The 25,571-nt window shown below is 46.2% G+C and overlaps 1 protein-coding gene across 3 annotated transcripts in view; it reads right to left on the reverse strand.

Annotated features, from left to right (window-relative positions):
• Window positions 1-25,571, reverse strand: part of NFASC (neurofascin) — a 188,904-nt gene that overhangs the window by 154,352 nt on the left and 8,981 nt on the right. The window lies entirely within an intron of this gene.

A 25,571-nucleotide genomic window follows, 5' to 3' on the forward strand; every position in this document is an offset into this window, starting at 1 on the left:
CTGGTGGAATCAAAATAACTCCTGATTTCCCTGCTCCTTGCCACCCCCCTCTTGCCACCTCCCCTGCCCTGGTGGCATAAACAGGGCTTTATTATCTCAAGCCCACCACGTCCTCTGAGAGTGCAGTGAATGGAATCCACACAATACACTCGTTTATTAATAACCACTCATCCCCTCCCTCGGCCCCGGCTTGCTCACTCACTCACTGCTGGGTCCCCCTCATGCATAATGGATGAGTTGTGTGACACAAGCCAGGCTGTGCTCCTCAGTGCTGAGGGGATAGATGGCATGAGGTACCAGTCTGGGCCAGGCTCCCCTCGGCGGGGGTGGGATGGGGAGCAGAGCCCCCGGTTAAGATTCCAAGACGTAATGCTCTGTGGGGGAGAACAATGTGGCGTGGGTGGCACTGGCCCTCCCCTGTGCACGCATCCTACACGAGCCCAAGCCAGGGATGGCAGCTTGTCACGTAACAGCTATTCAACACCCACTGCGCTCTGTCCAAGGTTATGTGCTGGCCCCACACGGGACAAATGTTCTCTGAAACTCTGGCCACTGGTCCACTTCTGCTCTGGGGCCTCAGGACAAGCCTCTCTCTTCTTCTGGACAGATTATAGCCAAGAGTGTGCCCCTCATCCCTCACATACCAAGTCTCCTGCAGGCTAAATATAAATATTTCCAGTCTTCTCCAACCCTCACAAGAAAACTATTTTCATTCACCCCACCCTCCTGCTTCCCCTACACTGGGCAAACTTCAGAGGTTCAGGGATTCCCTTAAGATGTGAGGCCCAACTCTCCTACCCTGCTGGTGGGAATGTGCATGGACAACGTCCTTCTGGAGGGAAGTCTGGAAATAGGATTTAAAAGTTTTAAAGATGTCTATGCTCTTTGCATCATACATTTCATTTCTGGGAGTAGACCCAAAGAAAATGATCAAGGATAATTAGAATATTTAGTCACATAAATGTTCATCACAATATTGCCTAATGATAAAAAATAATTAAAAGAAACATTTAGAAACAACCTTAACAGTCATCTCTGGGAGGTGGGGGGAGCACAGGAGTAATAAATGAGCTAGGCATGTCCATGGTGTGACAGGCAGCAAGAGTGCGGATGCTCTGAGGGTTCTGGAGTTAAATGACCTGGGTTCACAATGAGTGTCTTAGCTTCCTAGGCTGCCATAACAAAGAGCCACAAATTGGATGGCTTAAAACAACAGAAATTTATTATCACTATCATGGAGGCTAGAAGTGCAAACTCCACAGAGGAGATGCCTTCCTGTCCCCTTCTGAGCTTCTCGTGGTTTGCTGGTGATTCTCGGGCTTCAGCCTGTGCGTCAGCTGCCATGTGGCATTCTCCCTGCAGTCTCTGTGCCCATGCCCTCCCCCTTATAAGGACACCAGTCACACTGGATTAGGGGTCCATCCTACTGCAGGATGACCTAATCTTAACTTACTTAATCGCCTCTATAATGACCCTGTTTCCAAATAAGATCACATTCCGAGTGAAATATATTTTTAAGAACACAATTCAGTGCATAATAATAGTGCAGCTCTGCCATTTAGTGGCTGTGTGACCTTGAAAAAGTTATGTAGCCTCTCTGTGCCTCAGTTTCCTTATACGTATAATCAGGATTCTAATAGTACTAATCACAAATTACAAATATTCAGTGAATGACTGTGTCTGATAGCAAATGCTAAAATAATTAGCTTGGATTATCTTTACTATCATAAATAAAGAAATACTGTTTGGTATTATTAAAATGACAAAAAAAGGTAGAATATTTTAATAACATGGAGTATCGTTATTGAAAAAAATAGATTATAAAAATTGGATCAGAATGGCTATTTTTGGATAGTGGAATTATAGATAATTTATATTTTTTTCCTTTCTGCTTATTTCTATTTTCTATCTCTATGTCAAAGAACGTATATTATATGTTAACAGGGAAAACCATTTTTTTTCCCAGTAGAGTACCCAAAGCAGAGTGTCATCCCCGGCATGGAGAACAGGGCAGCCCCGGTCCTGGGCAGGGCCCTCCCTGTGGGGAAGCCTCACCCTGCCCTGCCTCTGACCATCTGGCTCACTGTTGGCTCATATTGAGCTTCGAGTCAACAACCCCAGCCCCGGGCCACGGCTCTCTCCAGCCCCACCCCCTGCCGCAGCCTGGCCTTTTTACAGGGGCTGTGGTTGAGCTCTTTCTCTTGCCTGGGATGAACATGGGGCTAACGGAGTTTGTAAGAGTGTGGGAAGGATAGTGGAGAAAGGGGAAGGTGGAGCTGGAAGAGAGTGGAATGCAGAGCCCAGGTGTGGGTGGGGCAGAGCCCTCCCTGGGCAGCAGCAGCCGCCTCTTCCACATTGGCAGGGTGCAGAGGGGTTCATGGAGAGGCTGGGATATACCCCATGTTGAGAGGAACAGAAGGAGGTAAGATACTGAGAAAATAAGGCAGGCATCCAGATGACCCCTGCTGGGGGGCCAGCTCTGCTCTGAGGTCACTCAGCGGAGAAGCCACAGCTTTGGAGTGCCCTTGGCTTCTCTCCTCAGGGAAGCAGCTGCACCAGCCCATCTCTCAGATGTGGAAGGCAGTCCCTTTCTCAGCCCAAAGAGCTGACTCCCCGTTGGAGGCCAGGGAGTGGGGAGCACAGAGGGGAGGGCCGTGGGGGTGGGGAGAAGAGAGCTGCCGGGGCCAGCAGACCCGAATGTGGGTCACATTCACAGAGGACAGTCTGTGCCAATACAGGAAGGCTGAAACCACAGCTGGCCCGCCTGGGGGAGGACTCCGTCCCATCCTGAGTGGGGCGGCCAGTTCACGCACCCCCTATCCCCACCCTCCTGACCTCACAGGGTCCCGCCTCTGCATCCACAGCCCCTCTTGAGGTGACTGGTGTGCAAAGTCCAGCCCACTCACCATCCACACCAGAACGGGGCTCAGGAATATAATGCTTACAGACATGGGGGATTGTAGCCCAGGACAGCACAGGGAACTGAGGGGACAGGGTGGGCTGAGCAGGTCAGAGACCTCAGACCACATTTATTACTTGACTGTGAGCACTGCAGTTCAGGGCCCTTTCTCATCTAAGAGTGCATGGTCCTCACTGAAGGGAAGGACTGTGGACTCCATTACAATAGGAAATGTTTGACTGTGAAGTATCGTGTCTGAAGTATTTAAGCAGAAGCTGGGTGACCCAGTCGGAGGAGCTGCAGAAATCCCAGAACTGAGTGGGAAGTGGGCTAAGACCACTTCTGAGGGTCCGTCCAGTGCTGAAACCCAAATTTACATTGGTTTAGAAGCAGTGAGCCTGTGAGCATGAGGAGGGGGCCCAGGTGTGAGGAGGGAGCTGAGGCGTGAGAAGGGGGCACAGTTGTGAGGAGGGGGCACAGGCGTGGGGAGGGGGCACAGGCGTGGGGAGGGGGCACAGGTGTGAGGAAGGGGCACAGTTGTGAGGAGGGGGCACAGGCATGAGGAGGGGACACAGGCGTGAGGAGGGGGCACAGTTGTGAGGAAGGGACACAGTTGTGAGGAAGGGACGCAGTTGTGAGGAGGGGGCACAGGAGTGAGGAGCAGGCCCATGGCCTGAGTTGGCCCCACCCCGGTTGACTCATCCTTGCTTTGGCATGGCTGCTGTGTAGGTGTGTTATGGGGTGCCTATGTTTGAGTATGTGCTTGTGAGCCTTTGAGAAGCTGTAGGCATGCCTGTCTCTGGGGAGGGTTTTCAGTGCCATGTGTATGCCTCAGTGAGTGTGAGTGAGCTCTGTTAGGCTTTGTGTGTGTAAAAGTGCTTTGCTGTGTGTAAGCGTCTCAGTGTGTACATATGTCTAAGTATGCACATGTCTAATTATGTCTGGCTTGGTAGGCATAAGTGTATTTCTGTCCCAGTGTGTTTGGCTTGTTGTATGTGTATGCCTCAGTGTGACTGTATGGCTGTGTGTCTGTCTTAGTGTGTTTATTACTGTCACAATTGTTTGGTGTTGAATATGTGTCTTCCTGGGCTTACAGGTTTTTTTTTTGTCATTGTGTGTATATGTATCCCAGTGAGTTCAAATGTACGGATACGTGTATAATGTGTTGGTCTGTCGGTCTCCATGTGTGTGTTTGTACTGGTTCCTGTATGGATATTTGTGGGTATGTGTGTCCATCTCGATATGTGCTTTGTATCTCTGTGTTTCTGGGTGTGTGTGTGTGTGTGTGTAGAAGTAGAAGCAGGAGCGGGGGACAGTCCCATGCCCTCCAGTTAGAAACACCACTGAGCGAATCCTCCACATGCAAGCCCTGCAGTAGCTCCTTGTTCTGTAGAGCAAAACCCTACTCCCTCAGGCTGACATCCGGGGCTTCCCTGTCAGCATCCAGTAACCCGACTACACTTGCTTTTCTCCAAATACCCACCTCCACACCTCTGTTTCTTTGCCTAGAATTCCTTTACCTGTCTCCGACTAACCAAATCTTATCTTCCAGGCCCACGGCCAATGGCGCCTCCTCTAAGAAGCCATTCCAAACCTTCGGCCGGGTGTGAACTCTGTACCTGGCTTCCAAAGCCCATTCTGTATACTCACTATGCACAGATCCCGTTCCCCTTTCATTGCAATGATGTATGCAAATATTTCCTCTCCTACCAGGCTATGAATAACTACAACTTACAGTCAGGAACTTCATTCTGTTCTTTGCAGCTCCCAAGGTGCCTAGTCCAATGTCTTAAACACAGGGGTCTGTAGTAAGTGTTTACTGAACTAGATGACTTGCGTTTAGCTGCCCAGAAAGCTGAAAAAGGGTGTTAACCCAGTAGTCAATGTCTTGGGTGCCTTAGAGCTGGGCTAGTGTACACCATAGGCCTGAGAATCTACAGCCCTAGTGTGCTGTGAGCCAGGAAATGCCATTTAAGCTCCCTGGACTCAGACTCTCATTGTGTCTGAAGAAGACTCCTCTGGGAACAAATGCCCAAGGTCAAACAGGGATAGCTCTGCCATCTTCTTCATTCTTATGAGGCACGCTTACCTAAGAACTGACCTCTCACAGGGGCTCAGCCCAGCTCTGAAAGCCCCACTCACCCTGCACTTCAAATGGCCAGCTCCTGCAGCCAAGACAGAGTCCAGTTACCAATTTTTCTTTAGCAGCCCTTGATGATCACCATTCCCTCCCCCACCACACACACATACTGGTACGTATGCCAAATCCCAAGGTTCTCTCAGGTTGGGTGGGCCTTGCACTGTGAAGACACAGCTTATTCTGTCTCCCCACCAGCAAGATCTACAGTCTCCCAAGCTGAGCAAGACCCTGGTTGCTGCTGATGGGGAAGGGAGCCAGAGTCCTCTCCAAGGCCTGGCGCCAGGAGAAAGACCACCTGGGCAAAGGTGGAGATGCTTATCCTGCCCTGAAGAAGCCAGCAGGGTTTGACTCAGAATTTGGGAGTAATCTATGAGCAAGGCTAAAATCTGATAACAGACTTGACATTACCAAATATTGGCAATGGTGTGGCACATTGCTGGTAGAAGAGTAACTTGGTACAATCACTTTGGAAAACTGTTGAGCAGTTTCTACTAAACCTGAACATACTTATATCCTATGAACCAGCAATTCTGCTTTTGGGTGTTCACCAATAGAAATTAGGGCTTATGCCCACAAAAAAGATGTTCAAGAATGAATATGGAAGCTTTAACCATGATAGCCAAAGACTGGAAACAACACAAATGTCCAACAACGGTCGAATGAATGAATGAATGAAATACGTATACAATAAAATGCTGCACAGGAATGAAAAATAATGAACTATTGACATATGCAACATTATGGATGAACATCACACAATTAATATTGAGCTAAGGAAGTCAGATACAAAAGTAAACATACTATATGGTTCCATTTATATGAAGGTAAGAACAGGCTAAACTAATCTATGGTGACAAAGGTCAGAATAGAGTTTACCTTTGGGGGTTATTGACTGGGAGGGGGCACAGAGGAGTCTTCTCGGTTGCTGATAATGTTCCATATCTCAGTTTGCTGGTAGTTTCAGGGATACAGACATGAGTAAAAAATCACTGACTGTATGCTTAAGGTTTATGCACTTTACTGTATATAAATTACACCTTAAAAAATTCTAGAATTGTAACAAAATAAATCTTATTAGAGTAAGATACCCCTTCACACCAAATAGAATAGCTGTCATCAAACTGGAACCCTCATACACTGCTGGTGGGAATGTAAAATGGTGCAGTCACTTTGGAAAACAGCCTGGCAGTTCCTCAAGCAATTTCACTCCTAGGTACATATGCAAGTAAACAAAAACTTGTTCACGAATATTTACAGGAGCATTATTCATAATAGCCCCAAAGCAGAAACAATTCCAATGTCCATCAATGGATGAATGGATAAATAAAATGTCCATTCAATAGACAAACAAATATATGTGCACCATATATTTGGTGATATAAAGGAATGAAGTTCTGATACATTCTATGACATGGATGAACTTGAAAGCATTATACTAAGTGAAAGAAGCCAAATATAAAGGACCGTATATAGCATGGTTTCATGTATACAAAATGTTCAGAACAGGCAACTCTACAGAGACAGAAAGTGGATTAATGGTTGCCTAGGACTGTGTAATGCAGGAGGTTGGGTATGGCTAAGAGAACAGTTTCTTTTTGGGGGGTAATAAAAATGTTCTAAAATTGATTGTAGTGATACATGTACAACTGTGAATATAATAAAAGTCATTGAATTGTACACTTTAAATGGGTGAATTTTATGGTATGTGAATTATGTAGCTCAATAAAGCTGTTAAAAAATTGTAATAAAAGACTTTTAGAGTGAGTTAGCCTTGTTCTTCTGTCTGGCCAAATCTGGGCTCAACAGCCTTCCCTTTTGTAGGTTCTCTCCATCTTGGTTATTTCCTTTTTCATTTCCTCCACACTTTAAAAAAAGTTTGATGTACATAAAACAATGACAGTTCTGATCATGATTACTAGATCTGGAGACTGATGACTTACCCAAACACCCCAGATTTAGAAACCCTCTCGCTGAGTCTCCAAACCACTGCAGCATCCTTTCCTGCTTTGCTGTCAAATCCATCAATACTCGACCCAAAATAAACGACTGCTGGGCTAAATGAGACAAAGACACAAAGCAGTTTCCAGAAGCACTATTTCCCTGGAGGCAACATTCTTCAAACCTCGGAGTGAGCTGGAGTGAGTCGTTACCCTGGCAGAGCAGCGGAATGGGGAGCTATTCTGGGCTCTGAAACGCTGCTGAGCTTGTCATCCACCTCTAAGGCCTGGTTGTAAAATGGGCACAGTGTCACCAGCCTCCAACCTGTCTCTGAACCCCGGTAAGAACCAGACTCCACTTCCCTGACCTTCTCTCCAGGATGCTCCCCAGTTCTCTGCAGTTCTACCCTCTTGGCTGCTGATGTCAGCTTCTTAAACCAGAAGGAAAAACAGCCAGCAGCACCCAGTAGGTCAAGCATATCCAGCACATGGGTCTAGGTGATTTGCCCAAAGCTTCTCTGCCAGACTTCCAAAGCTGGCTAAAATATTTAACCTGTAAAAGGAAGCCCAGGTAGTCCAGGCTACAGGAAGAGGCTTCCACATACATTCCACATTTTTAGATTTTTAAAACTTAACTCATCAAAGTACCAGGTCATCTGTACTTCTCACCAGTCTCTATTGTCCTCACATTGCCCCTAAAAATGCAGAACAAGGGAAATAGCCATGTACTGTAGGTACATGGCTATTTCCTTCCTCGCCAAATTGATGGTGGCTGGAATAACTCAGCGGTCCTGGAAAGACACAGAGCCCTTATCAAGATGGGGGTGTTTGTTCTAAGCCTGTGGGCATTCCCCCTGACTTCTCTCCTCTCAGCAGTTGGGCAGTATTTTGTGTTAATGACCCCACTACACCCCCTGGCTATATTTTCAACTTCATCTCCCTAAAACTCCTAAAATACATATCTTTCTTAGATTTCCTTGAGGTACATATAATCAATAACCATTTGCATCTTTTTAATGTATGCCCATAGAGTCTTCTGACTGATCTTTTAAATGAACACACCAGAATGTATGCATTCAAATGAGGGCCGCTTCCTTGAAAGAAGTCCCCTCAGGAAGCTACGTACATATTCCAACGATGCACAGTGCTTAGAACATTTCCAAAGCTTCTTTTCTGAAGGCTTTCAAAGCCGGCAGCACATTCTTTTGATGGCCTTTATGGTGGCAAATTTTTATCCTATTAAGGCAGGTTTGGGTGTTTTTTTCCTTAAGTAGAAAGATAGGGCCAAGAATGATAAAATGCAGTTGGGAACACTGTGTCGTGTCAAAAGCAAAAGAACGACTATAAAGGAAAGAGCAGTAAAAGGGGCTCTGAAGGCCATTCCTAGGGAGGGTATAATAAGGTTTGGAGTACTGGCTCCATTATGGGAACAAATATGCAGCCCCCAAATGATTCAGCTTTGGAGGACAGCACAAGTGTGGGTGAATAAGATCTGGACATACCACTAAAAACAACTAGAAATCACTCCACTGTTGCTGGTAATGTCCATCCACATCATTGTGTCTTGACCAAGGCTAGCAACCAGGAGCTTTCCAAAAGTGGCTGCCAAGGGTCATGAACCTGGAGTGGGCACAGGGAGCAGGCTACCCCTCTCTCACAGGAAGACAGAGGCTGGCAGGTATAAAGAGTAGGGAGGTTATAAGGAACACTTCATAACCCAGCAATTCCATCCCTGCGTAAATACCCAAAAGAACTGAAAACAGACATTCAAATAAAATTTTGTACATGATTGTTCATAGCAGCATTATTCACAATAGCCAAAAGGTGGAAACAACCCAAATGTCAATCAACAGATGAATGGATAAACAGAATGTGGCATATCTGTACAACAGAATATCATTCTGCCATTAAAAGGAATGAAATACTGATACCTGCTACAACAATGGATGAACCTTGAAATCATTATTCTAAGTGAAAGAAGCCAGACACAAAAGGCCACATGTTGTATGATTCCATTTATATGAAATGTACAAAACAGGGAATTCCACAAAGACAGAAAGTAGATTTGCAGTTGCCAGGGACGCAGGAGAAGTGAGGAGTTATTGCACAATGGGTACAGCGTTCCCTTTTGGGGCGATGAAAAGCTTTTGGAACTAGAAAGCAGCAAGGGTTGTACAACGCGTACATACTAACTGCCACTGAACATACCACTTTTAAAATTGTTAAAATGGTAAATTTTATGTGATGCACATTTTACCACAATAAAAGAAAAAGAAGCAGGCAGAATGTCTTTGCTGAATCCTCTTAGGAGAAGGGTCTGGGGAGGCTAGTAACTGCTGGCTCTGGTTCCAGCTCTCACATGCAGCAGCGTCCAGATGCTCACAAGTAGCAGAGAGGAGAGGGTGGTGCAGGGGACACAGCTCATGTGCCCTGGTCCATAATAAATGCTTTTTGACAAGGACCAGAGTCAGCCATGTGTGAGAAAAAGATCCCCTGTGGGGAGAAGCAGGGATTTTTCCTCAAGATAAAGCCCAAGGAGGCCATTTCTAATACAGCTGGTTTTCTTGTTGACTCTAATCCCTGCCTGCAGCATCATGACCATCTGATTACATTGATGCTCTCTCTTCTGGACCAGCAGGGGAGTTAGCTGTCGGCTGGGGAGGGGGCAAAAGTTACCCTCCCTGGAGATGAGCTGCTGCTCTCTACCAGCAGCTGCTTGTCATGAGGACAATCTGCGCCACCCTCCTCTACAGGGCACCCCTCCCTTCCTTCCCCAGCTCCCCAAGGATGCTCACAGATGCTCCCCTGGTACATCTGCATCCCCAGCTCCAAGCTCTATCAGGAAACTAACACACCAGGCAGGCAGCTGAGGCTGCTCTCCAACAACCCATCCCCTTTTGCAGCCTCCAGCTTAGAGGTATGTTTTCCTAATCTTTGTGAGGATTTACAAACCCAGAGGTGAGACAAGACCCTTAGCGGCAATTACAAGGCTAATAACATTAAGTCGTAAATGGCTATTACAGACTCAGATCCCTTATTAGTTGTGGCAGCCAGTGAATCAGAGGAGCAGTGGATTTTAATGTATATGAAAAGTAACTTTAGAAAGTCAGTGGTCTCAATTGCTGAAGCTCAGTGCAGCTGCTGGATCCAAGACCCAATCTCTGGGGATTATTTGGGAGAGGCCCAAGAGGTGGCCTCCTCCTGACTCAGTCTTTGTCTGAAACCTCCTTCAGACCCTCTTTCATTTGCTCCACAACATAGCACAAGTATTTATTGGGCACTACTATGTGACATTGAGGATAATAACAGTCCCTGCTAATGGCAGGGTGGGGGACAGACTTCTGATTAGCTGCATATGCTTGGCATCGTCCCATCCACCGAGGCCCAGCTGCTACAGCCAACAGTGGGCAGTCCCATGAGTGACCCACCTGGGGGATAAGACAGGGGAAGGCCCTGCCCGGGTGCCATGCTTCAGGGGATCTCTCCAAGGACAGAGGTGAGAAGTCAATCCATTCAACTTGTTAGGGGAGGTTGTGAGGCTATAAAATAGGTTGTGAGAAAAAGCAGCTCTCTGGGTGCTCATGCAAAGGCAAGTGGCCTGGCGCTTGGAAAGCCAGAGAGATGACCTCTGATCCTGGGGCCACTGGGGAAGACTGAAGCACATCCGCCAACAAAAGACACATTCTTAATCTCAATCCGTGTTCCTGTGGTTGCAAGCCCATTATAAATAGGACCTTTTGAAGATGTTATTTTAGTTAAGGTATGGCTGAATTGAATCAGGGAGGGACTTAATCCACATTCCTGGAGGCCCTATAAAGAGAGGAAATTCAGCTGCAGGGAGTCAGTAGAAACCAGAAGAAGCCAGAAGATGTAGAAGCCAGAAGTCAGAGAAAGCCACAGGACGAGACCAAGGACACCACACGTGACGGAGGCAGAGATGCAAATAAGGGAACACCCAGGACTGCGGCAAGCCAGCGTCAGAATACTACAGACTCAGAGAAAGCACGGCCTTGCTGATGCTTGATTTGGGACTTCCGGCTTCTAAAACTGTTAAGCCAATCATTGTGTGGTGTTTGTCACAGCAGCTCTGGCAAACTAAGATGGTCGTCATGGGTAGGGAGGGAGCCGCCACAGCCCCCAAGTCCCTGCCCTGAGCAGGCAGAGGTGTCCTCCCAGACAGACTCCACCCCACAAAAAGGCTCCTGAGACACAAAAGAAAAATGAGGAGGAAGGGAAGCGGCAAAGACAAAGCAAGGAAGGGAGGGCAAGGAGAAAGGAACCACGCAAGGAGGAGTGGCTCCGAGAGGAAACTGCCAGCCCAACCGCTGGGAGCCGGCCTGTTGCCATGGCAATACCCTCCTGCCTGGGATCCAGGCACAAATTATTGATTACGGACACTGCTTCTCCTGCCTCCCTTTAGCCCCCAATGTCCCCTTCACTGCCACCATTTTTCCTCCTCCCCCTCCCATCACCAGTTGTGAAGTTACCTGAAAGAAGGCCACGCTGAAACCAAACAGCAGGCCAGGAAGAATCACAAGACCCCATCCCAACCCCCCGTAACCTGCCCCAGCCTCTCTGCCGGTCCCTTCTTGTCGTTAAGCACCCTGCTTCTCTATCTGCCCACACAGGACCCCCTTAAAGCCAGCTGTAGCTTGAGGTACCCAAGAAGGATTCAAAACGTCATCTCTGCAGTAAAGCCAGAGAACTTCGAGAGCCCATGTGTTCTCACAAGTGGCTTCCGGTGGCTGGTGTTGAGGAGACGGAGGGAACAGGAGAGGGAAGACAGGACAGCCCAGCTCGGAGCCCACCAGCACACCCAGCAAGGCAGGGACAGGTGGGCAGCAGCTGCTTTGTTCTGGGTTTCTCTGCTCAGGATGACCACAGCAGAGTCATCCAACTTCTTGGGGATCCAATACCCTAAACCAAAGAAAGCACAAGGCTGACTGGTGATGGAGCAAGTGTGAGAAATAGCATGATAAGACTGAGAAGCAGCCAAGAACTCCTGGCCACAGGGTGGGTGGGCTAAACGGGTGCTGAAAAAGAGGCAGCACCTACTGTCCTGAGTTGGTGCATAAAAACTGTGAAGGGGTTACCTCAAAGGCAAAAGTTAAACACTAGGGTATCTGAGGATCATTCCAGTCTCTACCTTAGTATATGTCCGACAGACATTTTCACACACACACACACACACACACACACACACACACACACAGAGTCGAGCCCTTCTCCAGCCAGACCCAGAGAGGCTGACTAGTTTTGACGAGGTCACACATCCAGGAGCGTTGCTGTGGAATCAGGCCCCAACACCACCGAGGGCAAGCTACTTGCAATTGAGCTGGTGCCTGTTCCTCAGCCTAGCAGCAAAACATGAGGAAATTAAAAAAAAAAAAAAAAAAAAATGATGATACTTCAGGAGGACCAGCTGGGCTTATCAGAGTCTTGGATCATGAAGAAAGACAAAATTAAATAGTGTAGTACAAGACCTTTAATCCAGAATGTCCAGAACCTGACCTGCTCTAGATCAACAATAACAGTTCTGCAGTTCATATATTGTAACTCAAAAAGAGATCAAGAAAAGACATTAGATGCAAGGCAAGGATTATTTTAAAGGAAGTTCAGATATATCGAGAAATACATTTTAAAAAGGGATGGGAAAAAAAAAAAAGAAAAAAAAAAGGGATGGGAAGAAAAATAATGGTCACAATAACTAGCATTTATTGAGGTCATGCTTTGTGCCCAACATGGAGCACTTTATATTCCCTCAACCCTGTATTGGGGGCCCTGTTTCAACCAGAGCCTCTGCATGCCCCTTTCCCTCCACATGCAGTAGAGCCGTGCATGCACACACATGCAAGCACACACGTACACACATGCATGCACACACCCTTCTCCAGCTCTGGTAGTTGCTTTTGCTCATTTGACCATCCCTATCCCCATCATGGCTGCCCACCCCCTGTCTCGCTACCCTCACAGCTCTCCTTGAAGTCCAGTTTCATTTGTGAAGCTTTCTCTGCAACAGCTCAGAGTGGATCTTCCCCTCAGAATCCTCACTCCTCACATTTTCTGTTTGTTGATTCATTTTTCCCCTGTTGCTGGGCATCTCTTGATATGCTCAGGTCAGGCAGCTCTGTGCTAAGCTGGGACTGTGATTCCTTGTATCCCAAGGGTGAATGCCCGCCTAGAAGAAATCTAAAGCCACAAGGATGGCAAAGTGAAAGGAAACACTCTTCCTAAGAAGGCAGCAACCAAAGGGTTAATCCCACAGTGATACACCCACCTGTCCAAGGATCCCCTCCCTCCTCAGTCCAACATCTGTTAGGAATCAATTTGCTGTCTCTCTTTGCAGGTAATTAGGTCAGCTTAGAGGATTTCCCCAGGTCAGAAGGGTGGGGCGAGGCAACCCAACCTGGCTCTATTGTTTCATACCAAGCTCCCAGGTGCTTGGGCCCCTTCCCCCATGACAGGCACTAACCTGTCAGCCAAAAAATGAAGGCGCCAAGGTGGCTAAAATGGAAGTAGGTGAGGTACGTGCATACACCCCCAACTCACAGGTCCCTCTGATGAACCCACTGCCCGAGGAACAGAATAAACAAGAGAGACACTCACTAAGGGTTTCAGCTCTTGTGGAAAGGCAAGAGGGTGGGAGTGGAGAATACACAAGCTAATGGCAGCCCATGAAAATACTAGGTACAAGGTTACACTAATGGTTATGTCTAGGTTTGAGAGGCCATCGGGAAGCTTGTTCCTTCCCTCTGAAGGAAGAGCAGGAAAGAAGCCAGGCAGAAACCCCCACAGTCAGCTCTCTTGCAGCTTGTCACTCTGGCCTTTCTCCCACTCCTTGAGTGGGTTCCCTCTTGCCAGCAGGAATCCAGGAGTGTACCTGGCTGCCCCTGATGGGGGTGGGAGTAGCAAGCAGAAAGAGTGTGCCCTAAGAAGCCCAGCTGAGAAACTCATTCACACCCCACCCCAGGGACACCCTTTTCACTCCCCAAGTGGGGCAAGCCAAGAGCATCAGAGACTTCTCTCAACTTGTCAGTGAGATATGGAGGGGCTGGCACAGCTTTGGTACAATGCCAGGAGGTATCAGCTGTGTAAACAACTATGCTTAGGACACACACACACACACACAGCAGGCAATCATCTCCCCCAAACAGGAATAGAACACAAAGAACTGGTCCAGGGTTGTAAGCCCTAGGCTTCCAATGCTTTATTTAAACTATACCCCAAAATACTATGGGAGCCAGTTCCTGAGCCCTGGAATAAAGACACAGAAAGAAAGCTCTAGGTTGAGGCTCTGGGAGGCTAGTTAAGTCTAAATAGAGTATACGGGACATGCACACACAAACCGACCAAAGTTGAAGAGGATTAATATACAAAAACGTAAGCTAAAGTGATTATGGGGAACTAAAAGCAATTCTCAATCACCTGCAGTAAATGTTCAGGTCTAAGACAGCTGATTTCTGAGACTGAGCACATTCTAGGCTCCCTGATTTTAACATGGACTCCAAGTACATAAAAGCATTTGTTTTCAGCCTCAACAAAGAAAAAATAAGGAAGGATAATCTGTGTAAAAATAAATGACATCAAGTAGATCATTCCTAAACTACATGTGGGATATAGATTATCCGGGGGTTGGGCTTTTCATGGCGCTACTTCCCATCTGTTAATGTGGCCATAAAAGCAGCAATCCAGGCCAGGAGGGAGAGGCAAGGCAGACATGGTGCGTACTGGCAGGGCAGGGGGCACTTCAGGACAGGTGGAGGTCTCAGGTGTCCTGAACCTAAGCCCAGGGGATTTTCCTTCACAACAGGCCATCAGCCCCACCTCCAAAGGCTGCCGCCCCCTCCCCTCAAACATGTAACTAAAATTCTGATGCCACTGAAGACACAACAGTCAGCTCCCCAAGAGGAGGCATGCCCAGGCCAGTGAGAGCCGCCCACAATGCCACAGCAGTGTTCCGGGGTCCCGAGGCCCAGGCCCCCAAGGCCCAGGCCTCGAGCTCACCCATCCATGGACTGACCTTTGCCAAGGGACCTTTTAGCTGGTGGGGGAGGAGGGCAGGGAGCACCGTCCATCTGGCCACACTAATTTCTGAGCCCACTGGCAGGCTCCAGCTCCGGATTGTCAATCATGGGCAATCGGCCTCTACTTAAACACTTCCTAAGGTACATAACCCATTCCTTGCAAGGCCTCTGCCTCCACTTCCTAACTGAGGAAGCTCTAGTAGGATCACATGGTCTCTAATGTCCTTCCCTTCTCTAAGATTCAGTGATTCTAATGGTTAGAAAGCTCTTGGGTAAATTGGACAGAAAGCTGCCCTGTGATCTCCATCCACTGATCTGAGTTCTACATCTGGACTCTCAAAGAACGTTTCTAACCCCATTTCCAACAACAATCCTGTGAGGGAGGGGGAATGTTTTGTTCCTACCCCAGGTAAACTACCATAGTCTCTCCTTCTTCATAACGGTTTTCAGACTCTACACCATCCTACACTTCTAGCCTGTCAGAGCCAGAAAGAATCTTAGAAATTGTTCTCAGTCAGTGAGAACATTTTCATCTTGGAAATGTTAAAATAATTTGGTTATTTTTGCATATTTTTTTAAGTATAAAATCTATTTCAGATAAGCTTATTATTAAAATTTTAATATAGTTTAACAATCTTTAACAATGATTATTACAGGCAAAAAGACAAATTTTAACTTTTTCCTCATTTAGCAAGTGGTACAAACTGTTTATTTCATATTAACTAGATAAGAAAAAGCAAAATTTGTTAACCCAATTTTAAATGTATTATTATATCATATCGGGTTCAGGAACCAAATTATATTACAAAAATGTAATCATATATTAAGGTATCAAAAATAGTCAAAATTGCTGTCACATCCTGAAGTTAGAAACTCTTACACTTGGTGCTTTGTAAGTTTTAAAATTTACTTCTAAAGGAGAGAAGTTTTCAGACTAATTTACATGTACTTCTCTGTTATAGATGTGGGTAGTGTTTATTCCTAATAAATGAAAACCCATCTTAGAAATAATTATCACTCTTTTTGGGTAGTAGAAACATCTTGATATGCCATATAAAAATTCTAGTCAAATGAATACAATCTGGTAACCATCACCTCCAGGCAAATCTGTAGAATTATTATCATTGGGTTACTCATTAACTCTACCAAAGTTCCATATGTTTTCTGTCTCCACTAATGGCTCATTATGGATAAAATAAACAATAGATGTCTAAGAAGAGAAACAAATTAAAACTATGAGGACAAAACCATCACCGTAGTAGGCAGTGTTCAGTGGATAATACACCGACCTAGGGATGGGAACATAAGAGTCCCAATCTGTTTCATACTAAAGAGGAAAAAGTAGAAGAAATGTATTCATTGATGGATCAAAAACAGAAATGAAGTCAGATTTTATTCCTATCTATTTGAGAACCTCCAGAGTTTGAGAATCACAGACTGAGAAAGGAGTCCTGCTAAACCTTTCTCCCATGCCCAGCTTTTCCAATGAAGAAACTGAGGCCTAGAAAGGACTACAACTTCCCTGAGGTCACCCAGTAAGTCACAGCAGGGCAGGGATTAGCACCCAATCTCCTGACTCTGAGACCTCTCTTCTCACCGAGCCCCAGCAGCTGCAGGAGGGCTCCAGAACCACTGGAGGACAGGCAGGGTCAAGGGACTGGACAGGTGCAGGTGTGAAAGAGCTGCCACAGAACTCAGATGTTGTTCTGTTTGCCTAGCACCAGGCATGGCTCTTTTCCCATAGTAGGTACTTGATAATTGAATAAATTGAATAAATGAATGTAAGAATGACCAAACATCATAAAAGAGAAACTGCAGCAGGGTTGGGATTTGTATTCCTGGCTCCCAGAATAAAGCTGTGCCTACTCTTGTCCCCTCTACAGAGTTGGGGCAGTTTTAATCCCAGGAAAGGAGTCCTGTACCACCCAGCTGCTGGCACTTCCAGGAGGATAGGGGACCAGAACATCACATGGTTAGAGCACTGTGCTGGGAATCAGAAAACCTGGGTTTGGGTCCCAACTCTGCAATTAACTAGTATTAATCTGCATTTTCCTAATGGCTGATGATGTTGAGCATCTTTTCATATGCTTATTGGCCATTCATGTACCATCTTGGGAGAAACATCTATTCAAGTTCTTTGCCCATTTTTTCAATTGGGCTGTTTGCCTTTTTGTTGTTGAACTCACCAGTATTAAGACCTTTACTAAGTTACTTTCTCTCAGGACCCCTGCTTGCAAATGAAGGAGGTGGGTTAGTGGTTCTCCAAGTGTGGTTCCTGGACCAGCGGCATCAGCATCACCCGGGACTTGTCAGAAATGCATATTCTTGGGCCCCACCCCAGTCCTACTGATTCAGAAACTCTGGGGGTAGGGCCTGGCAATCCGTGTTTTAAGGATCCTTCCAGGTGACTCTGATGCAGGCTGAAGTATGAGAATCATGGACTAGCCATGCAGCAGCAACGGTTCCTCCCCCAGCCTAGATGACGAGATGATGGTGATCTTTACCGTAATGGTATTAGTTAATATTTATTAGCCTCTCACAATGTGCTAAACATGCTTCTGAGTACTTTACATAAAATAATTCAATGTCCCAGTAGAAGTCAGTTTTGGAGGGAGAGTCAGAGGCCAGTGGCTGAAGCTGCCAAGTCCAAGAATGGAGCACTGTCCCCACATCTACACACTCAGTGGCTCCTGCCCTCCACCTTGGTCATAAGCCTCAAAGGGCGGCCTGAAAGGCAAGCTGGAGGTAGACACACAGGCTGTGTAAACACACGGCATTCACCCAGGCCAACTGGTCTCCCTGGGGACACCCCAAGCGTTCCAGGACTCTTATCCTAACTTGTCAAACTTGACTTTTGTATTTTGAACAATGCAGGCTGTTTAATAAATAATGGCCTGCCTGGTAGTATCTGGTTATTCGGCTTATTAATAGTTGTTGCAGGAGTGATAATGAACACTTTGCTTCTAAGTTGCGGGTGAAGCTGGGAAGCTGGGCTGCAGCCAGGCCCAGCAGTGAAGCTCTCTGAGCGGGCAGTGGACCCTATATGGCCCCTGCCCTCAGCCCCTCTCTCCCCAACAGCCAGTTTCTAGCAACAACCCTCAAATTAGAATGAGATCACCTGCCACAAATATTAACAGTTATCTCCACATAATCTTGTTTCTTTCTTTTCAAATTTTATAACTTTGCCCTTTCCAACCAGAAAAACAATGCTTAAAAAATAAAAAGCATTCATGTATTTATATACTTTACAGCATGTTTTACTTTAATAAAATTTACCCCAAAAAAAGCACAAAGGGAATTGCATCTGGCCCACTGAGCCCACTAAACAACCCTGCCGAGAAGCATTGTCAATTCCTGGGCAAAGGATGGAGGAAGGGGAGAGGGCGGGCTCTCCAGGCTTCCCCCGTTGGGATTCTGGGCCCTGAGTCTCAGCATGTTCCTCTGGGAAATAGGAAAACTGCTATTCCCACTACAAAGGGTTAAGGAGAAGATAAAGGCAGATTTGGAGAGGAGTCCCGTACTACCACCCCCACACTGCCCTCCACCCTCTTTTTGTACCCTTGTTCTTTTCAGCATCACAACTGTGACTACCGCAATTGAATTCCTCCGGCCCCTGGAGGGACCCTGCAGCCTCCTGAGCTTTCACCTCAAGCCCAGAAAACAGAAGGACTCACAGGTGACGACGCTCAACTCCTCTGACCCTATCTCCCAGTCCTACTGTTCAAAGGCAAAGAAGCAAAATACAAAGTGGTCCAGCTTAAAATGGAGGGGTTGGTGCATCTAACATGGCTAGGGAGGAGTCCCTCACAATCCACTGGGTTTCTGGAATTTTCTGGAGAGAAAAGGTGGGAGGCAAGTGGCAGGAAGGAGTCCTCTAGTCTCCTGACTCCGCAAGTGCACAGCCAATGGGTGAGGAGATGTAAAGGAAAAGAAGCTGGTGGCCTTTTTGGGAAAGAGCCAGTTAGGATTCTCTCTACTGTCAGTGCAGCCCAAAGCAAGTCCAGTAGCCCTGTGGTAAAAATAAGAACTACACCCGGCCCTCCTTTCTCCCTACTGTCTCGCATAGGCATCTTGGGTAGGTGGATGGATGGGAATGAGGCAGCAAAGGTGTTCAACAAATTAGGTGGGTGGTTAGAAAGAACCCTGGGCTATGAACTGGGAAGGTGGAGATCTAGCACTGGCTTTGCCAAAGAGGTTGCTGCACTGTTTGGATGGATCGCTTGCTGCCCTCCACCTAGCAATCCAAGGATACCCTCATGCTAGACACCAGCTGAGACCCAAGTCACAAGAGGCCTCGGAGGGCTAGGCCGGAAGTCAGGAGATGGAACCTAGTCCTGGTTCTGCCCCGATTCATGCTGCTTCCTCAACTGGCCGTCCAACTCTCTGTGTTTTGGTTTCTCCACCTTTACACTGGAAATTACATACTAGCTCAGCGTGCCTGTCAAGAGTATAATATGGATACAATTGGAAAACAGGAAGCAAAACATGGGGAATTACATGGCTTATTATGAGAAATGAACTCTAATTTCCTGCCCTGAAATGTGCATCTCACTTCTCCCTCAATTTTGCTGATTAACCTTCTTGTGTTGGTTACTTCACCCTCTCTGGGCCTTGTTTTAAAATCAGAGGAATAATCCCTTCCTCCTCTCCCCGCCTCCTTTTTCCCTTATGGATGTGGCCAGCATGATTTGGGCTTGAAGATAAATTGGCTATCAATTTCTTCTGAATTCCCACCTCCTCCTTGGAGATACTACTGAACTGAGCTTGTTAGGAGCAGAGAAAGAGCAAAACATCCATTTTTCAGGTTCCACTCTAAATCTCTTTGAAGTCTTTTCAGGCTACCACAGATTAAAATGTACTCTTCCTTTCCTGAACTCTAAGCGCTCTGGTGGTCTGAACCATCCATTTGCAATTATCCTTTTTTATCACCTGATATTATTAGTTATCTCTTACCATGCAGGTTTGCCAGGTATGCTTCCTCAACTGGAATCGAGATCCTTGAGGGCAAGAACTGCCTCTTCTTCCTCACTATAATTCCCACAGTTCCTAGCATACAACTGGACATCTATCTGAGGCTCAGAAAATGGTATGATTGCTCAACAAAGCCATTAGGCACCGTTAGAGAAGGTAGGCCATGAAGCTACTATGAGGAAAGGAAGGTGGGGAAATAATAACAACTCACTTTTATGGAGCACTTCTTATTTGCTAAGCCCTGTGCAAAGGGGTTCATGTGCATTATTTAATATAATACTAACAACCCAAACAGGGTAAGCACTATTTAACTCCAAGGACATAGATGAAGATTAGAGAAGATTTAAGTCATGTGCTAAATGTTATGGGCTGAATTGTGGTCCCCAAAAAAGATACGTTGAAATCTTAACCCCCAGAACCTCGGAATGTGATCTTATTTGGAACTGGTGTTGTTGCAGATGGGTTAGTTAAATTAACGTGAGATCATACTGCAGCAGGGCAGACATCTAATCCAATATGACTGGTGTTTTTATAAGAAGAGGAGAAGAGACAGTCAAGAGGGGAGAAGGCCATGTGATGACAGAGCAGAGATTAAAGTGATGCATCTACACATCAGGAGTGTCCAAGCTTCTGGTGACAGGGGATCCATTTTTAGCTCAGACCTAACTGGATGTCTTTATTCTCAACAGAGGGACCACATGTTGACCATGCAGAATCAGAGACAGGAAATAGAGACTGCTTAGAAACAGAAAAGCCTAGGAACATTGAGAGAGAAAGAGGGGAGGAAGGAGAGAGAGAGAGAAGTGGACACAATGTAAAATGGGACTTAGCAGAGAACATACTGAAGCAACACATGGATAAACTGTGCACTTAAAAGTAAACTTTGAATAATTCATAAACAAAATTTAAGAATGTCCCAGACATGACAATAGTGGCTCTGATGGAGGAAAGCAATATCACAGCACATAATTTCACAGAATATATGAGAAAAATAAGCCAAATTAGAACAAGGCCCATGAGTGAATAGGGACCACATATCAACAGAGAATCACACCTCAGTGAGGAACATTAGGAATTTAAAGCCAAAGCCCACCATCTGATATTTGTAGGGTCTGTATAGTCATGACAGGTTTCCTGTCTAGTGATCTACATATAGTTCTCTTTCTTTGTGTAGATTCGGTTCATCTCTTCTAATACCTGATAAAGGCATGAGTTAAAGAACCATTCCAAGTATGACAGATAAACACGTGAACTAGGTGGATGTGCCTTAACTGGTCAGACCATGCAAATCAACTCCCCCACCCCTACCCTTCTTTTACTGAACAGCTTAGCCAGGAAGACTCATAAACCTAGCATCAGTGCTGAAGTAAAGGAGTAAGCAGGAGGATAGCAGAAATAGGGATCCCCTCTTCATGCTAAACCAATCAGAGGAGGTAGGTCCACCCACCCCCAGGATGAGAGCACCAGCCACCAGGTGATGGAAATGTTCCACTGATGTTGCACATGGGAGTTAGGTGGACAAGGGGAAGCTCATGGGATTTTGCCCCTTTTTTATGTTCCCATTTTCTTTCAGTACCAGAATGAGAAAAGTCAACCTAGGAGAGCAAAACAGACCTGAGCTGGGTGCTGTGGTTTTGTCAAGCAGGGAGGAGACCTTGGAGTCAGATGGTGATTCTTCTGTGCAGAAGGTGTCACAGTCTCAGTCGGGATCTGAGAATGACTCTGAGCGGCAGTTTCACTGCACATGTCAGCCAAAACTCAGAAAGGTCCAGTGCTGTCAAATCCTAACATTCCCTAACAGAGGGCTGGGGTTTCTGTGATACCCAGACAAGGAAGCTTCTCAAACAAAGGGACTATTGGCTTGTGCAGGAACCAGAACTGCCTGTTGGATAATTAGCCAGGAGTTCGGAATCAGACAGACCTGGATGGAAATCCCAGCTCTGCCTACTTAGAGCTGTGCTACTTGGGACAAGTTGGTTCCCACTCTGAGCCTCAGTTTTCTGAGTGTGATGGGGACAATAGCATCCAACCAAAAGGTTGTGATGAATTAATGAGATGACAAGAGCCAAGCACCTAGCATAGTCCCTGATACAGAGTAGGTGTCCAGTCACTGGCACCTCCCTCACCCCCCTTGTAGTTGAGCAGATACAGGCACAGATGGCGAGACCCCAGAGAATCAGTTAGAACAAGGGTTAGAGGACAGATACCTACAGCTTAGCCCCACCACTTCTAAAATGAATTCTTACATGATCATTTATTCGTACAATTCTTTAGCATTCCCAGAGCCCTTTATCCTACCCTATTTTCATTTAAATAGCCCTATTAAGTAGACATTATTACCTCCATTTTACAGCTGATAAAATTAAAGTTAAAGGAGGTGAAGTAATCTGCCCCAGTCCCCTTAAGCCCTTAGTCTTCAGATCCCTCATCCAGTGTCCTTCCTGCCATACCACAGCTGCCTCTATCTGTGGAATAGCCATCCATTTGATACAGTCTTACAGAACGTCTACTACGTACCAGGCATGGTTCCAGCACTGGACACCCACTTTGAATTGTTGTTCCAAGAGCAGAATTGTCCTTCTCTAAGTCAATCACATTCTTCAATCCCACATGGCTGATGGATGATACATGTTACAATGGGGCCCAAGACCTTGGATGCCTTGGCATCATGCTGTAACCACCTGAGCTAATCACTGAGATTCTGAGAACTACTGTGGGATGGGTAGAGTAGTATAATGACATAAGGCTCTCTCTGCCCTCAAGACACTTATAGTCTCTTAGGGTAAGAAAGACATAGCCAGGTAGAAAGAATAGTGGGGGTAGGAGAAAAACTATCCAGAGAGCCAGTCATTTTCAACCTGGGCTGTACATTAGAATGACCTAGAGGGTCTTTAAAACATATCAGTGCCTAGACCCAACCCTCAGAGACTGTCATTTATTTGGTGAACGGTGGGTTGCAGGCATCAGCATATTTTTAAATCTCTCCAGGTGATGCTAATGGAGCATTGAGAACCCAGGTATGGAGACCTGCCAATCCAAGCATGGTTCACCCACCAGCAGCATCACCATTGCTTGAGAGCATGTTAGGAATAGATTCTCAGGCCCCAATCCGGACATACTGATTCTGAAATTGCATTTTAACCAGGTGATTCACGTGCACTGATGATGTAGTGGATGGTTAAAGGCAAACCCCTCCCTCCCTGTGAGTCAACCAGAGACGCCCCTCCCAAGCCCCAGCTGGGAGACCCAGCCCACCTGCTCCCTGCCAAGTAGATCACGACCCTTGAGAATGGAGCAGGGGGTTCAGGTGACTGTAGGGAGCCACGTCACAAAGCTCTGCTTCTCTTTTCTCCTCCAGAGCTGCACCTGGGCCTGCATCATGGGGCTCCATGTACAAGAGCTGCTGGAGTCCCAACAAACCCCTTCTGTGACTAGGAGGAAGTCTGCGAGTAAGACTCTGTCATCATTTCGGAGACAAGAAGCAAAAGGAGTTTCTCCGCCTTCCACATAGTCCTCTTCCCCACTCTCCCTTCCCCCTCCTCAAGTGCTCTTCACCATGGAAGGGGTAAGCTCAGGACAGCACAGCCCCAGTGAGATGGCAAGCTGCCTGGCCAGCCATAAAGACAACACTGTCACTGCAGGCATGGGGGTGGCTGGTACCAGTTAAGCCTATGAAGCAGGGAATCCTCAAGAGAAGGCCAGACAGAGACACACACATAATCTGGCCTCTCCAGCAGCCTCCACCCCACCCCCAGCTCTGTATCACTGCTACCACTTCTATCTTTGTTTCTGTCTATCAGCTGTGTGTGTGTGTCATTTTTCACACGTGCCTGCCTATTCTCTCCCACTAGTCGGGGAGCAATCATCCTTGCCTCCTCCTTTGTCACTGTCCACAGTACCAATTACAAAGACTTACACCCAGCATAGGCTCAGTAAATATTATTTGTCTTCATGTGAACACATTTTCTAGGGGCCAAAGACTCTAGGCTATGGAAGACCCACTTATAAGAAGGCATTTATTAAGGATTACACATTAGGATTATATGAGAGAAAACAAAAGTATAAAGCATGGCTTCTGCCTTCAAAAAACACTGCACTGTGGTTTGGGAAAACAGACTTATACACAACAAGTCAAAGACAAGAGACACAAAGAAATCAAGTATCTTTGTGGTAAGGTGAGGCAGACCTGTGGGCTCTGGGATATGCCAATACAATGGACGTGTTCCAGTCATTTGACAGATGATTAATTGCTTATTGTTTGGTACTTCTAAGCATTTCCCCCTTTGGTCTCTCTACCAATCACCCACATTCCTATCGTGGACTGCATCTGCTACACTAGGTACACAGGATGGGAGTAAAGATGCACAAAGTTTGAATGGGAGGTGGATGAAAACCAGGAACCTCTCTGCTGAATGCTCACAAACTTCTGAGCACATCATCTGCCTTCAGCCTCACCCAAGAGCCAGGCTTTAGCACTACAAAGATGCATTGCCTGTCTATATAAATCTCCAAAATGTCTCAAAGCAAATCCTTGGGACCCCAGCTAGAGTATAGCTTTTCTTCTGCGCTTGAAAAGAAAACTATGGTGTATCACATATGGTTGTTCTCAATATGAAAACATAAAAGTCAAGGCAAAATGCACAATCAGACAAAAACTTTCAATTCAGCTTCAGGGTGGGGCTTTCTCCAGCAATTAGTCAAACTTAGACCCATTCAAAGTCCACTTTTTTCTAAGACAAAGAGATTTAGGTACGAAGGATCAATAAGCAAGGATAAGTGGAAAAGTTCAAAGTTTCTGACTATATAGAGTCGTGCAGTCCAATACAGAAGCCAACAGCCACATGTGGCTATTTTTACATTTAAATTTAAACCTCAAGTTAAACATTTGGTTCTTCAATCACACTATTCAATTTCAAGTGTGCAATAGCCATATGTCGCTAATGGCTGCAGTGTTGGCCAATGCAGATATAAAACATTTCCATCATCAGACACAGTCCTATTGGACAGCTTTAATATCAAGCATTTAGAAATCTCATTTAAGCCAATGAGTAGGGTCTTCTGGAAACTTCTGTGCTTTCTCCCAGCTTGCTGGAGATGTTTTAGGTTCTTTGTGCAATGTTGAGTACAGGGAAAACATTTTCACAATGAAATGAGCAAGGTGTTGGGATTCTTGGGAAAACACCAACACTCTAAGACAAACCTTACAGGGCTAAAAATCAGGTCATCTTAGAATGCATATGTGCACACACCTAGTCTCTTCTTCTTAAGAGGGCCATTACTAGTTTTCCCCAACCCATACTTTAGCTTTCATCACAAAGACTGCGAAGTCAGATTCCATAACCAGTTTGCTGCCAGAAAGCCCACATTTTACTAGTCCTAGCCAGAATCTTCTTTCAGCTTCATTTTCTAACCTGGCATCATTTGGGAGAAAATCTTTCAAAGAGATCGTGTCAGCACCCTGGACAGCGACAAGCTCCTACCAGCACCCAAGAAAAAGTTCCAGCACTCCTTTTCCCTGCAAATACCCCTTTACAAGGAACTGTCCCCTTAGACACCACTAGATGCCTATGAAGAGTTTTCCCATTCACTTCTCTTCAGAG

This window comes from Choloepus didactylus, chromosome 2 (assembly GCF_015220235.1).
Source record: "Choloepus didactylus isolate mChoDid1 chromosome 2, mChoDid1.pri, whole genome shotgun sequence".
NCBI lineage: Eukaryota > Metazoa > Chordata > Mammalia > Pilosa > Megalonychidae > Choloepus > Choloepus didactylus.